The 15,936-nt window shown below is 36.6% G+C and overlaps 1 protein-coding gene across 2 annotated transcripts in view; it reads right to left on the bottom strand.

Annotated features, from left to right (window-relative positions):
• LOC126757482 (craniofacial development protein 2-like) overlaps positions 1 to 15,936 on the bottom strand; it is a 467,204-nt gene that overhangs the window by 414,934 nt on the left and 36,334 nt on the right. Inside the window, exon 2 of one of the 2 annotated variants that reach the window (XM_050471420.1) lies at positions 4,173 to 4,360. The exons of the other annotated variant lie outside the window; for it this stretch is intronic. The gene's annotated coding sequence lies outside the window, so the exon portion shown is untranslated. Of the gene's footprint in view, positions 1 to 4,172; positions 4,361 to 15,936 lie in introns of those variants that run through there. 2 annotated transcript variants of the gene reach the window in all.

The following is a 15,936-nucleotide window of genomic DNA, read 5'->3' as shown; positions in this document are numbered from 1 at the left end:
TAAGTCTTGTTGGGATTACTTCGAAGGCGACAAAAGAAAGATTGATGCACAATTAAATATTTTGCGTTTTATTATATTTACGATTTCCGTGTTCTTTTTTGTGGCAATGCATAACCGGAAATTATATACTTTCGTAATCTGCATGTAAATTAATCATTTTTGGAATCATATTAAGTTATGTAATAAATTATGTACTTACTACGATAACAAGCTATTTAACTATAATACAAAATAAAAATTATTTTATATAAAAAAAACCAAATGGCGGAAATATCAACGATCCCGTTGATAAATAAAGTTAGTTTCGAGGAAACGAGCTTCTAAGGTTTGGTACCTAAACAGCCGCTACATGAAGTGCAGTGGTTCTGGGGCCTATTTCTTCGAAAATATTCGGAGTATACCAATGAAACTTATACTATATTTTGAATAATTTTTCAATTGTGAAAAAATTTTAATTTTTTGAAAATTCTAGAGGTATGTATCTCACCCTTAATTACAGAACTTTTCAAAAGTTTAGGGAATTATGCATGTAGAGTATATAATTAGGTATTCTCATGTAATCACTTAGAAAAATCGATTTTTTTTTATATTTTGACAGTAAAATCTAGTGAAAACATGCTGTGAAAAATTCAGACCGAAATTCATAGTATTTCGTATTTTGTGTCGTAAGCGACTGTCTACCAGGCGCCATGACAAGTCTGCAGTTTCTTGAAACTTTAAACACATTTTTCTCGAATCATCATTTTCTGAAACTGTCATGATCCTAAAAAAAAGTATTCAACCGATTGGTTTAAAATTTACATATGTTCTTCTACTCATTTATAGTTATCGTCCCTACCAGAATTGTTTAATTTCGAAAATATTTTCATTTTTTTTTTAACGATTTTTAACGAAAAAACAAGATTTTCGTGACTTTTTTTTGAAGTTCAACATTTTTTTTTAATGGAATTGATTATATTTGGTAGATACGATAGCCGCAGAACTACTGAATAATAATCCATTTTTTACTTCAGACAACATGAACAGCCGCTATCACCATAGCGAGTGAACTACTTTTTTTTTGTTGGGGACTACTTTGATTTAAAAAAAAAAGATTCAAAATGTAAAAAACAAAAAAAAAAATTATTTTGTACATTTCAAAATACATTTTTATTTGTATTAAAAATATTATATTAAAAAATTAAAATGATTGAATTTTGTTGTCGCCTAAAAAAAAATTTCCTAAAAAGTGGTAAAATGTATGCGTTCACATGAGAGTACCCCCATAATGAAAGGGCCTATATAAATCATATTCCTGAAATAATTTCTAAAATACAAAAATTCTATTATTTGAAACGTTTCGTGCATTTCACCGTTAAAATATCATGATATGGAGGTATTTGTTGTTGTTCTAACGGTTTTTAATCCCCGTTAGGATGGTAAAAGTTATACAGGTTGTCGTCGACGTCATCTAGCGGGAGGCCCAAGAAACGAGCTGTTTCGACGGGGTCGGACCAAAGAGAATGGGATGTTAGATGAGTAGGGTTGGCAGGGCATGCAAAGAGGTGGCCAATGTCATGCGGAAACTCATTGCATTCAGGACATACATATGTACATATATTGAATATGTCGGGGTCTATTCTGGATAAGTAGGAGTTTAAGCTGCTACAATATCCAGAACGAAGCTGCGCTAGGGGCCAAGAACGCCATTCACTGGAAGCGAGTCGGTGAAGGTGTTGATAGCTCGACTGTACGATGTCATCGACGTAGTTAAGGAAAGACCTTTTGATGCTCCTAGGAGGCGGTTCCGCTCCAAGCAGGTGGCTGCAAGGAGTTCATTATGCTCCTTAACTGGGAGCATAAGCGCCTCACTATCTACGAACTATCTGAGCGTTTATGACGCTAAGTGCTGTGGTGATGCTGTGCACTTTTTGGAAGCCATGCTGGTGGCTGGCTAGGCTCAGGTGGTGAGTGAAGGTCGGGAGTAGCAAGGCCTCAAGTGTTTTCACTACTGGGGAGAGGAGAGTTATCAAACGATAGGACTCCCTCCACCATTATCTCGCTCGCGATCCTTACGTATGACGTTGAAACTGGCATAAATCAGAAGATCTGAGCGGCTGTTTAACTTGGTTTCTTGGAGTCCGTTGCAGGTAAATTGTAGAACGGGGGTTTGTCGTGGGTGTCCGTGGGTAATCTTGGGGGAGAGGGAGTAGGTGTAGGTGTAGGTGCAGCTACAAAACCCGCAGAGGCGGTTGTCGTACTGTGGTGTTGATTGGGGGAAGTGTGTTGCGGGGGCAGACTCCAGCAGCATGGGGCAACGTACGACTCACTCCACTCACGTGAGGTGCTCAGGCCGGAACACGCCGGGAAGTGACACTACCCAGTGCAGGAATTGAACTTAACTGATGTGACGTTCCGACGTATGACGGTCTGACACACGGCACAAACTGTGCGAAGCACCAAGAGTTGCTGATTGGTTCTCGCATGAGGATGGTAGCCGGTTGAAGGTGGAGGGGGTGGGGAGGGAGGCACAAGATAGAGTGGGAGCTATGTTGCCTGTTTGAGCTTCTGAAGACCGTGAAGGTCCTCTGTTGGCCACTCAGGGTGAGTACTATGTGCAGATGGCATAGCCAAAGAGGCTTCTTCTTCTTCTTAATTGGCGTAGACACCGCTTACGCGATTATAGCCGAGTTAACAACCGCGCGCCAGTCGTTTTTCTTTCTTTTCGCTACGTGGCGCCAATTGGATATTCCAAGCGAAGCCAGGTTCTTCTCCACTTGGTCCTTCCAACGGAGTGGAGATCTCCCTCTTCCTCTGCTTCCCCCGGCGGGTACTGCGTCGAATACTTTCAGAGCTGGAGTGTTTTCATCCATCCGGACAACATGACCTAGCCAGCGTAGCCGCTGTCCTTTAATTCGCTGAACTATGTCGATGTCGCCGTATATCTCGTACAGCTCATCGTTCCATCGAATGCGATATTCGCCGTGGCCAACACGAAAAGGACCATAAATCTTTCCCAGAACTTTTCACTCGAAAACACGCAATGTCGACTCATGCGTTGTTGACATCGTCCAAGCCTCTGCACCATATAGCAGGACGGGAATTATGAGTGACTTATAGAGTTTGGTTTTTGTTTGTCGAGAGAGGACCTTGGTTCTCAATTGCCTTCTCAGTCCGAAGTAGCACCTGTTGGCAAGAGTTATCCTGCGTTGGATTTCTAGGCTGACATTGTTGGAGGTGTTTACGCTGGTTCCAAGATAGACGAAATTATCTGCGTCTTCAAAGTTATGAATGTCAACAGTGACGTGAGTGCCAAGTCGCGAGTGCGACGACTGTTTGTTTGATGATAGGAGATATTTCGTCTTGCCTTCGTTCACTGCCAGACCCATTTCTTTTGCTTCCTTGTCTAGCCTGGAGAAAGCAGAACTAACAACGCGGGTGTTGAGGCCGATGATATCAATATCATCGGAATACGCCAGGAGTTGTACACTCTTATAGAAGATGGTACCTTCTCTATTTAGTTCTGCAGCTCGAACTATTTTCTCCAGAAGCAGGTTGAAAAAGTCGCACGATAGGGAATCGCCTTGTCTGAAACCTCGTTTGGTATCGAACGGCTCGGAGAGGTCCTTCCCGATTCTGACGGAGCTTTTGGTGTTGCTCAACGTCAGCTTACACAGCCGTATTAGTTTTGCGGGGATACCAAATTCAGACATCGCGGCATAAAGGCAGCTCCTTTTCGTGCTGTCGAAAGCAGCTTTGAAATCGACGAAGAGATGGTGGGTGTCGATTCTCCTTTCACGGGTCTTTTCCAAGATTTGGCGTATGGTGAATATCTGGTCGGTTGTTGATTTTCCAGGTCTAACGCAACACTGATAAGGTCCAATCAGCTTGTTGACGGTGGGCTTTAATCTTTCACACAATACGCTCGATAGAACCTTATATGCGATGTTGAGGAGGCTCATCCCACGGTATTTGGCGCAGATTGTGGGGTCTCCTTTTTTATGGATTGGGCATAGCACACTTAAATTCCAATCATTGGGCATGCTTTCGTCCGACCATATTTTACAAAGAAGCTGATGCATGCTCCTTATCAGTTCTTCGCCACCGTGTTTGAATAGCTCGGCCGGCAATCCGTCGGCCCCTGCCGCTTTGTTGTGTTTCAGGCGGGCAATTGCTATTCGAACTTCTTCATGGTCGGGTAATGGAACGTCTGCTCCATCGTCATCGATTGGGGAATCGGGTTCGCCTTCTCCTGGCGTTGTGCGTTCACTGCCATTCAGCAGGCTGGAGAAGTGTTCCCTCCATAATCTAAGTATGCTCTGGGCATCGGTGACTAGATCACCTTTGGGGGTTCTACAAGAGTATGCTCCGGTCTTGAAACCTTCTGTAAGCCGGCGGCATTTTTTCATAGAATTTTCGAGCATTACCCCTGTCGGCCAGCTTATCAAGCTCTTCGTACTCACGATTTCGGCCTCCTTCTTTTTCTGTCTACAGATGCGTCTCGCTTCCCTCTTCAACTCTCGGTATCTATCCCATCCCGCACGTGTTGTGGTCGATTGTAACGTTGCGAGGTAGGCAGCCTTTTTTCTCTCCGCTGCGAGACGACACTCCTCGTCATACCAGCTGTTCTTTTGCACTTTCCGAAAGGAGTTTGAAATGCCGTCCCACAGTTCCCTTATACCGAGTTGTTGACGAGTGCTCTCAGAGAGCAGGAGTGCAAGCCGAGTAGAGAATCGTTCAGCTGTCTGTTGTGATTGCAGCTTCTCGACGTCGAACCTTCCGTGTGTTTGTTGGCGTGCGTTTTTTGCTGCACAGAGGCGAATCTTAGCTGCAACAAGATAGTGGTCCGAGTCGATGTTAGGACCTCGGAGCGTACGCATATCTAAAACACTGGAGACGTGTCTTCCGTCTATCACAACATGACCGATCTGGTTGGTAGTTTTTCGATCCGGAGACAGCCAGGTAGCTTGATGAATCTTCTTATGCTGCAATCTAGTACTACAGATAACCATATTTTGGGCCCCGGCGAAGTCGATCAGCCTCGAACCATTTGGGGATGTTTCCTCGTGGAGGCTGAATTTACCGACGGTAGTTCCAAAGATACCTTCTTTGCCTACCCTGGCGTTAAAGTCGCCAAGCACGATTTTGACATCTTGGCGGGGCAGCCCTCATAAGTGCGCTCCAAGCACTCAAAAAAAGCATCTTTGGCCACATCGTCCTTCTCTTCCGCCGAGGCGTGTCAGCGCAAATCAGCGATATGTTGAAGAACCTCGCTTTGATGCGGATTGTGGCTAGACGTTCATTCACCGCAGTGAATGAAAGTACTCGACGACGGAGTCTCTCTCCCACCACGTATCCCACACCAAACTTGCGCTCCTTTATATGGCCACTGTAGTAAATGTCACAAGGACCTACTCGTCTCTGTCCTTGTCCCGTCCATCGCATTTCTTGGACGGCTGTGATGTCAGCCTTTATTTTTACGAGGACATCAACCAGCTGGGCAGCGGCACCTTCCCAATTAAGGGACCGGACATTCCAGGTGCATGCCCTCAATTCGTAGTCCTTATTTCGTTTGCCATGGTCGTCATCAAAAGGGGGGTCTCTCATCCGAGGCTGTTCTTGCTTTTTTATTAGACTGTGTTTTTTTTACGTGGCGGGTCCCAAACCCAGCGCCCAACCCTATGCAGGGGATGTTTCGCCTTCTAACTTTAGCTCGCCTTCAAACGGATGTTCTTAGGCTACCCAGAGGATACTTGGTCAAAGACCGGAAGTCGTGAGCTGCTTGAGCCATATGTAAAAGAACCGTTTCTTGCCACTCCCAAGTGAATGGCGATCAGAGAACTTTCCTCACTTGCGTGAACTTCTACACATGTCTCCATCCTCCAGCCGTAGAGGCTAGTGTCGCAGTATTGCGTTGGCAACATAGGGCCACGTAATTCGTAGTCCACTCCCTGTGAGTCTTAAGGCCTGAGCAGATCTTAAGATGGCTCCATCCATTGCATGTGTTACACCTGACCGAGTTAGAGTTTGGATGTAGCCATTTTGCGCAAACGCAGCAGAAAAATTTCTCCGGGCCCGTGTTGGACTCAATGCCAGCATGAGTCAGGAGGATACGGAGAAAAACTGCTGCAAGGCATTGCTCCAATGTCGACAAACAAAGATTAACACTTACGGCTGTCGTGGGAATTGAAAATGGAGGTCTTTAATGATGAACGCATCTTTCATAAATGTTCGTGATCATTGTCACTACATAACATTAGTCGACAATTTAATAAATATAAAATTACAAACCACCGTTAGATTAGAATATATTATAAAATACAGGTAACAATAATATGAAACATACTTAATAGTAGTTTCCTACCCATGCCTAACTTTTGGTTGCTGGCGATGTCGGTTAAATGGCCAGTCCTCCAAGAATAGGCTAATGCTGAAGCAAATATTTTAATTACCTGAATATTATTTCCTTAATGAACAAATGTATTTAGTAACTAGTTTAAGAAATGAAAAACGTGAACAAATAACATCACAATACGTTCGTCAATAACGAAAAATTCAGTTGATATTTCAATACGAAGGTGCGAATCGCTATACCTAATTACATACATATGTATATGCAACTTTTCTTCAAGCAACTTGGTTAAAATTTTAAACTTTAGTGGAATTAAAAAAGAAAAAAACAAAACCATGGAATGGCATCCGAAAAAAGTGCGAAGGATGGGTCAAAAATGGCCGATGCAGACGCCTATGCCGATTACCATTTTCTTGACCGTTACTGGCCGATGGCGATATCGATTAATCGGTATCACACTACTTATAGTATAGTTGACAAGAATAGTTTCCTTTTAACAACTGTTACAGGACATGCGTACAAATTCGTCAAAACTGCATTGCCGAACACCGCCTTACCGACAATTAACTGACTTAAACCCAGATGTGAAGTTAGGTCAATAGATGTCTCCCTTATGCAATAAAAATATAATTTTTAGAAGTCTGCAGTCGCTACCGGCTGTTTTCCATTCTGAAAATATTGTGAAATTCTTCTATTTATTCCGATAAAGCAAATAAACGTCAATTTTTGAAAACGGTAAAGCTGCACTATTAAAATAATGTCTAAATGTAAAATGCAGCTTACGATAAATGAAACATATACGAGTACATATAAAGATAATTGGAACATATACGTACTATTTTCCTATTAGGCGTGTACCAATTAGACTTATAGAAATGTTGTAAATGTTGATATTACAAAAAATTCTACACTTACATACTACGCTTACGGTGAATTTGTAGCTATCCAATTCAATACCGATCAATTTTTGTTTTTCACTGGATCAACTAATGCATGCTAATAGGTCCGCACTAACATTTTTAAATATTTTTTTAGAATTTAACTTTTACTGAAACCAAAAATTAATTGTATTAATATGACATTCTGTAAGCGTTAGGTACCACAACAGTCTGCCAGAAAAATTTCAAGAGAATTGTTATATTACAATTAAAAAAGTTAAGGAAGAAGTAAATTAAAATTATGGCTTTACTTAGTTAAAAAAAAAACATTTATAAATAACATGAATACATATGCTCATTTATCAAGCCATTTAGGTGACTCTCCCCGTGACCACACCATCAAATAGAGGTTCCACTCGTGTAATGTAGATTGTGTAAAAAATTTACCATATCGTATATATGTATATGTATGTATCCACATGAACATAAGATTTTGAAAATTGTTTAATGTTTGATGTTACAGCACGAACTAATAGAGAAGGTAATAAGTGAGAACGAGTTAAGTACATATACATTGGAAAATCGTTCAAAGATCAAAATATTGTGTAACATTTCAACAATCATTACAATCATATTTAATATGTTGCTAATTTATATATAGGTCACCAAACACTCACTGACTTTCATTACTGTATTTTGCTCCGTGTCGTAGATATTTATATTAAAATCGACCTAATTCATGCAAATTATATACATAACATGAAATATGTACATAATTCAAAAAATCTATTGTATATACTAGATAAATATAAAAACCATCAGCCAAAGGGACAGAAATTATTGTATAGAGAAAATGAGGTCTAAACCAAAGTTGTGATCAATTTCATTCTTACTCAACGCTAATTCATATATTAACTTAAAAAAATCACACAAATCGCGGGCACCCTTCTACCAGAAGGCTACTAAATGATTTCAGGTGCTAAAACTTTATATTAATCAAGTAAGTAAGGGCATATTTCGGGTGTAACCGAATATATTATACTGTGTTTATTTAATTGGCTCAAAGGCGGGGAAATAGTTTCAACACCGGGACAGATTATTATCGGGAAAAGTATTTACCCTGGCGTTAATGATAAAACTATATTTTAAGTTGCAGATGACTCTACACATAGTAAGTACTCTTATTTGTACCTTAATTAAAGCAGTCTATAATTTTTCGATGAACATGTGTAATAAGTTTTGTAAAAATACTTAAATTTTTACTTAAGTTATCGCTTGCACAGTTGGGGAACACATGAACGAAAACTTTTAAACTAAGAGTAATTAGATATGTCTAAGAAATAAAATAAATTAGAAATGATATTAATTTAATAATTAATACTTTACTTTAAATAATACTTATGATAATGATTTTATCGATATGAAATCGTAATAATTGAGTTTTGTTTTTCTTTTCTAGAATTCATGCAAAAATAACGCGTCAAAAGGTAAGTTAGAAGGAAATGTTAATAACTGCTTATAAAGCTAATAAATTATTTCCAGCAAACCTTATTATCAATTAGGACATCGTAAAGTAAAGCAGAGTATATGATTTAGACTTCCCTTTAACGTAAATATCGCTAAACACTTTTCTTACTGAAATTTAAATGTACACTTTTCAAGCTAACAAATGTCAAATATCTACTCGTAATATATGTCATCATTTTGAAAACTATTTGTTTTAAGGGAAGGCAATTTTTTTATATTACAGTTTTACTGAGAATTGTATCAATATTATTATTATTTGCTATACATAATTCTAATATTTCTAAAAATAATTACAAATACATGTAATATAATTGTAATAGAAATTCAAGAAAATAAAGAAATATCCAATTCTTTAAAGTAAAATGTGAAATACAATCAACAGACTAATGAACACTAAAATGCGATGCAGCATGGATAGTCTGATATTTAGCTTTTACGATTTCTTTGTTCACTGTTAAATATGGAGGTATAATAAAAAAAGTTTTGCTAATTTTAATTTCATCTCTGTTTGTTTTAAGGGTTTAAATGTGTATATTTATATATTTTATTTCTGGCTTGACTAGCTTACCGGCTACCTTTCTAATAAGAAAATTCTAGAAATTTCCGGCTCTTTGCAGTACTTCCATAACCCTATCTTAAAACTCCAAGTTATGGTAATTAGTAAAGTTTAATTATTATTTTATTATGTTTTCGTTAATATTTTTCAGTAACCCATATGAATTTCAGAATAATCCGTGACACGCTTCATACTTACATACACTCATCCATAATGTATATTTATTTGTACATATGTATATCATTGAATCAGGGTGTCGTAGCGCCTGCGTGTATCACCCAGTTTCAGTTTTATTAGTTTATTACGATTATTATCTTTTAATGACACCGTTGTACAGACAAATGCTTTACAGCGGTGAATAGTTGACGAACGCAACAATTCACTTCTTTAAAACACAATAACACTAACATGACACCAACAATATGGGAAGTAAGCGAAATAATTTAAAACTCATATAATAACATACATACATATCTGTAAATGTATGTACGTACTTTAAGTGGTAGTTAAAACGAATAATACGTAACGCTGTTTTATTATTTGTTTTGATTATAAAATTGTTTCCAATGGCTTTGAATTTATTTTCTATTTGTTTATGCACTGACAGTTTTGGTCTTCTAAACTATAATCAGAGCAAACATAAAATCATATAATTGGTGAATTTGAAGCCAAGGGATTATAGCAGCATAAGCAAAATTTTGTTAAAATGTGGACATAAGTATGCAATAAAAAATAATTAAAATTGCAGATTGCTTTGCTTATAGCTTTGTTTGATGTATTTGGCTTAGCTTAGCTTAACAATAATGTTATTATAAGTTTGTATAGCTATAAGTGATATGAAATATGCGTGCATGTATGACAACAGTAAAAAACGTAATGTATTATGTACTTTTACAATAAATGTTGTAGAATGTGGAAAATAATCAAACACATTTACTAAAAGATGATAGTAATCATATTCGCTTTGAACCGCGAACATTTTAAAAATGAAAAGTTACAGAAATAAATTACTTAATATAATGCACATAAATACTCTACGAAAATAGCTACATTTATGCTTATTTCATTATACCCAAGCGAAAAACTCGACTTATTGAATTAAGTAACTCATAAAAAGCCTTCGCTTTTTTTTCTTATTTTACAGTTCTTGTGTTAATCCGAGGTTTGACACAAAGTGGAGAGAGACATCACTAACTTTCGATTTTTTACCGATTAATACTAATATATAAGTCAATATTAATATTAAGTGGAACAAAACGAGGTGCATAAATTTTTGACAATCCCTCCAAATAATTTCAAATCGATAGCAAATTTTCGTTTAATAATTCACTGCATATTGGAAAATCTATACTTTTGGCGTTACTATTCTTAAAACTTAAAACAATAGTTTCACTGCATTGCCTCCGCCCAGCTTTAGCGATCACCTTAGGCTAGTTAGTCAAATCAAATAGTACATAATATTTTCCAAATAATTAACTAAGACTGTTGTATAAATGCACTTCTATGGCGCCCATGAAGGCATTTATACATAGTTAAAGTGAATTTCAGTGAAAATTGCTCGATATGGTCTGTTTTCTAGCCATAAATTAAAAAAATCATAAAACTGTCATAACAATAATTTGAAGACTCAAAAATAACAACTTCAGTCAAAAGCAAATAAGAATGCAAAACAGCGACAACAACATTCAGTAAGCACATCAATGGAAGTTCTCACTCAACTCAATTATTATGTCGGCGTTTTTCATGTTATTCCAAATTAAAATTGCACTCGGACATAATTTGGAGTTCCCTCTTGCCGAGGGTTTGATTGCTTGTGCGATTTCTGGTTTTCTTGCTTCTCGCTTTTCACCCCGACTTTGACTAGTAAGACTGGGTTAACACATGAGGACTTTTGTTCCTCATACATCAAAACCATAGTCGACGACAAGCGGCAAGCAGCATCTGTCAATTATTCAAATACACTTGTTCTTATTAGCACAGTTATTCAAAAAACAGGAGGACTTCATGACAGCAGGCTTGCAGATGCCGCTGTCGCAAAATTAAAATTAATTTGTTGATGACAATGGGCAGTGTTGCCACTGATATGTGATAAGTAAAATTGTTCAAAGCTTTAACAAGTCTTATGTAATAACTATTAGCAACAGAAGCTTAAAATATATCTTATGTATCACTTTTAATAATCCAGAACAAATGAATCGACCTATTTACTTATTTTTGCACAAAAATTTAATTACACAAAAATATTTAAATTTTGTACAAGTGAAAGGTTTTCAACGAAGTCGTGTATATGAGCTATTTGATCTGTCGCTGACATCTTCAAAACTTTCAAGAAACTATCTTCAGGACGTCACTTTCAGACAAAAAAGTTTCGCTTTCATGTCGTGCAGTCAAATGTCAAATATCCAAACATATAATATTAAAAATATTACTTTGGAGCCAAGCGCAATCGCAATTATGTAAACAATTTCAAATAAACAGCAATGCCGAATTATATAGATAGGAACTGTTAGGAAAGTGAACAATCAACATGAACAATGCGTGTTGCCCGACCATGAGTGAAACGGTCTCTTCTGCTTTCCTCTTCGTTCCTTCGCCGGCAAAACACTATGTAGTTTGAGCGGAAGAAGTTTTTGTGTGTGGACGCAGTCTTAGTGATAGATAGTTAGCGCATCCTTCCCATTTTGGAATTTTCGGAGAGTGACTATACGAACGAATAAAAAAATTAAAAGACTTTCCCGTTTTAAAAAATTATTTACATTTTTCCATTAATGATATATGTATGTATACAATTTTATTCATTATTTCAAATATACATTTACAGGTGATAGTTTCAGCAGCTTACGCAATTTTTTTAATATTTTATTTGTTTTTACCTTACATGGGTTTATTTAAAACGCAAAAATGCGTTTATGCTTATAATCCTTGAAAGAGCCATAACCAAAATATATTTAAAATTTTCAAAAGGAATATATAAAAAATATTCTTCAGGAGTAAAGGTAAATTTGATATTAAAATTTGTGCAAACTTATTGGAAATATTTTCTTCAATAGTGCAAAGACATGACCACAATTTGAGTTTGCAGTTATCAAAACCATAAATCAATGAAGGATTTTTTATAAACTTGTAGCCATTACAAAATCTAAATGCATAAAAACTACGAATAGGAAAGCTATCTACCATATTTGAAATTGTCTTCAAAGCGGGATGCTGAAATCTTCTGGCAGAACTGGAGGACTCTCGCGACTTTTCATTTGAGACGTTAGCAGCTAAAATTCAGTATTCTACAACGTTTGTTTAATTTCCTGTCAATTATGTTAAGACTTAAAAATAAACCTTTTGAAAACAATACAAGTCGTCTTATTTTTCTACTTTCATGGAAGCTTTAATTGAAATATATCGTTGTTTCTATGCACAAATTCACTCACGTACATATGTATGAATATACATACATATGTCAATATGTAAATATATAGATTTCTAAATTACACTTGTGTGTGCAAGCATAGTCTCAACCAGCTCTTTTATCTGTGCTAACAAACAGTTGAGTGCCAGCTCGTTTTGGGAGAGTGGTTTCTGCTTTCAGTAGAAATTTGCACGCTATTAACCAGAATATTAGCAGTCATAGGACACTCACTAAATACAAAACGCATAAGTAGTAAAGACTCTGGAATATATACAGTGCAGAGAACAATTCTGATATGTAAAGAGCTCACATGGAAAAGTTCAGAGAGCATTTCTATAAATTGACTATAATGCAAAAGACGCTCATGCAAACTACTCAAAAATAAACCACCAAATAAAATGTTTCTGTTATTTCGCTCAAGTAGCAAATCGTCAATGCACTTATCACTTGCTGAACAAAAATACACCTCACTACCGTTCTTTCAGATGGAATTGAGTGCTCTTGCCGGCAAGCCACAAACGTTCAATTTTAACATGCGACAGACAGAGAGAAGTAGAAGTAAAATCATACAACCCTATAAGAAGCCTCAGAGTTATAAAGAGTGAATGAGGCAACGAACGTGGTGCCTTCGAGCAGAGCCAAAAGCAACGCTACCTAAAGCAGCGCGGCGAAAGATTGGGAATAACGATAACAGCGAGACGTTGCTGCGGCTGTTGAGTGTGAAATTGCGGTTTATTTATTTTGATTTGCTTTAGATCTGCACCCTGGATTTTATGAGTGTTATTGCCATGTCATTTTGAATACCTCACAGAACGAAATTAAGACGAGTAATGGGAACTCCCAACCGAGCAATACACATACATATATATGTACATAAGTATCTATCATACATACATATGTATGTGTGTATATTTAAAAAAATTTATCTTTCTATAGTTACTTACTATAATTGCGGTTATTGTATTTGTAGTTGTAACACATAAATAGTAGTGAATATTTAATTATTCTAATGAGAGGTATAATCGACTTTTATATGGTAATATTATATATTACCATTTCTGTGGTGCATATATCAAACCACTCACAACATATTCTTATCGCGCTTTCATCCACCAATTTCTCTCCATGTAGCTCAATTCTCTTCCAGTTGAAATTCACATGTGCAAAAAATTGCAAAATTTCCAATTAGCCTTACATTTTGCCTCCGTGCAGCTCAATTACTTATACATACGAACTAAATCCCAATCAGTTACTGAGTACCACTACGAATATCCACTCAACTCATTGAAACGTAGTATTTTACTTCGTTTCAATGGGTCGCCCCATTTGTTCATACCGCTGGTCACTGTGCCTCGCTGCTTCTGCCCAAGTGTAGTATATCAACCATATTTGAGTGTTTTAGATCTCAGGCGCGACTGCTACTTTTGGATTGTAAAGCTGCGGATTCTGTCGTTGTCGCTGCCGCTGGAGCGTAAGCGTCGCTGCTGCTGTTGTCTCAAATGTGTGCATAGTCATAGCGCGTACAAAAGCGCAGATATTACCAATTACACGAATTTTTATACTCTTTTAAAAATTTCGTTTTATTATAATATTTATTATCGTAGAGCGCAGTAGTGTCTGCGGAGCGTTTAGCGATTTAGTATTTGCGCTGACGTTGTGTACCCGACGAACAACAGAAGCGTAACCAAGCATACACAAAAATAATAGCGAACCAACGATTTGATATCAAAGTGAACGAGCGAGTGCCGTGAAAGCAAAATTCGCGTCGTATTGTCTTTTAACTGTTTGTGATTATTATTACAATACGAGCGACAATCGTTGAAACGCCATACGCCATTGCCATATATCATATATTGAATGTACGTCCAACGTTGAACGCGTAACGCTGTTGATATTAACCGTATTTGTGCAATTCATTACTATTACTATTATTATTATTACGTTAATGTTTTTAATCGTTTTGTTTTGTGTTATTATGCTCCATACTCACGTGTTGGATATTTTGTTTTTGCTGCTGTTGACTTTGGCGTAATCTTTTTGCAACAAACAAAATATACTAGACAGAAAATCTTTTCATCATATTTCAATGCATTCGTTTTAATTTTGCTAGGAAGTGTTATCAAAACGCGTCTTATATCTCAAAAAGGGGGTACTATAATGAAAGTTATATAATAATAGTGATTAAAGTTATAATACAGAACTTCAATTGAGAACGGATGTTGTATAAATCGACCGAGTTCGATTTTAGCTTTAGCTTTTTACGAAAAATATATTCCTAAAGTTAAAAAAAAATTCGCTACCATTAAATTAGTTGCGACAAACGCAAAATGTAAGAATTTTTCTTAAATTAAAATAAGAACATATTTTGAAAATGAATTCAATGAGAATTGCTCGTTCATCCACATGTACCCCTGCTAAAAATCGAGGTAACAAACAACCAGTAGAGCACTTAGAAAAAATCATAAAAATTAAATAGCCGTAAAACTGACGCAATTATAATTACAAGTCATACAACACATAAAAAATACGAAGAAGAAAAACAACGAACTACCATCAGTTGCAGCAATAATTTCAAAGAGAAAAGCTGCAGTTATCGACTAACAGAGTTTCATATGAACAGCTAGATATTTGCACAATGATTTCAGTAGTCGCAGAACCACTTGCATGGAAGAAAAACTTTCGACAAATATGGTTCTCTTCGCCATAAAGCTTTTAAAAATGATCAGAATACCTGCACAGATGTGTTGGATTAAAATACGCATCTGTTACTTTAAATGGTACTTAGTCTATGTTAACGCTTGTGTCAAAAATGCAAATAGAACAGGAAAAAGTATTCATGACAAAACCAAATATAGTAATTTTCAAATTGCGAGAAACGCGAGCACATTTTTCACAGATTCACATTTCTTATGAATATTAATATTGGATTTAAGTTAGTAAATGAGAAAATGAACGTAGTTTACTCATGGATAATCTTTTATTCGTGAAATTTTGATTTTCCTCACTATGTAAACAGCAGCAATAACAATTACTTTTGCAATATGTAATTTCCATTTTGAGCTCCTAATGATAGATGTTATAATATTAATAGCAATGGTAGTAAATATCTGTTTTTTATAAATGAAAAGTGATAGATGTCAATGCCGTCGCTAAGAGATCAATTTTGTGAAAGTATTGGCACCATTGTCGCATACGTCAAAGTGAATGTGAAGAAGTATTGTGTTTTGTGTTTTATTCCCAT

Source organism: Bactrocera neohumeralis, chromosome 2, assembly GCF_024586455.1.
Source record: "Bactrocera neohumeralis isolate Rockhampton chromosome 2, APGP_CSIRO_Bneo_wtdbg2-racon-allhic-juicebox.fasta_v2, whole genome shotgun sequence".
NCBI lineage: Eukaryota > Metazoa > Arthropoda > Insecta > Diptera > Tephritidae > Bactrocera > Bactrocera neohumeralis.
Note: the sequence above shows the minus strand (reverse complement) of the source record. Positions and strands in the feature narration are given on the sequence as shown.